Source organism: Galeopterus variegatus, unplaced genomic scaffold (assembly GCF_000696425.1).
Source record: "Galeopterus variegatus unplaced genomic scaffold, G_variegatus-3.0.2 Scaffold4254, whole genome shotgun sequence".
NCBI lineage: Eukaryota > Metazoa > Chordata > Mammalia > Dermoptera > Cynocephalidae > Galeopterus > Galeopterus variegatus.
Genome location: NW_007730365.1, coordinates 125,545 through 126,428, shown reverse-complemented (window position 1 = coordinate 126,428; position 884 = coordinate 125,545). Strand labels below are relative to the sequence as shown.

Below are 884 nucleotides of genomic sequence, written 5' to 3'. Positions count from 1 at the left end.
CCCTTATCCGCGGTTTCGCTGTCCGAGTTTCATTCAAAAATCTTAGTATTTTGGGAGGGACCACATTCACATAACTTGTATTACTGTGTGTTATTATAATCGTTCTATTTTATTGTTAATCTTAGTGCTTCTAGTTGATAAATTAAACTTTATCACAGGTATGTATGTTTAGGAAAAAACACTAAGAGGGTACTTCAAAAAGTTGATGGAAAGATTCCTATTATTTTTTTAATTCTATTTTTCCAAGTACTTTTTGAAGTAGCCTCCTATATATAGGATTCGGTACTATGCGCGGTTGGAGCCATTCACTGGGGGCCTTGGAATGCTTTCCCCACAGGTAAGGGGACTGCTGTGCTTATCTAGCACCCTACAGCGATTGTGGATGGTAACCCTGAAACCAGGTAGGAAACCAGCCCACTCTGTCTCTTCCTGTTTCTGGGTTACTCAAAATTTGGGCAACATAGTCAGTGGGTCAGTGTGGTTCCCAGTGCCTACTTGTTCATGGCATCAGAGCCTTAGGCACTGCCACACTGCACCACAGCATGAGTTTAAAGTCTGGAGCCTGAGAAGGAAGTCTTAGGAAATTCTCACCTTCCTTTAGACCAGACGTCTAGACTTTCTCAAGATTTCTCAATGATGTCTGCCCTGTTCTGTGTTGCCCTCCTTCCTTGCCCTTTTTTTCATTCCTTTTTTTTTTTTCATACAAATTCACTTTTATTTATTTATTTTTTTTATTTTGTCAATATACAATGTATATGATTATTATGGCCCTTCACCGACACCTCCCGCCCTCCTCCCTCTCTCCCCTCCCCCCCAAGAATGTCCTTTCCGTTTGCTTGTTGTAACAACTTCAAAAAAAAAGTATAGTAGTTATATCTTCTTCC

General features: G+C 40.4%; 1 protein-coding gene across 1 annotated transcript in view; it reads left to right on the top strand.

The window, feature by feature from the left end:
* DCTD (dCMP deaminase) overlaps window positions 1–884 on the top strand; it is a 27,345-nt gene that overhangs the window by 707 nt on the left and 25,754 nt on the right. The window lies entirely within an intron of this gene.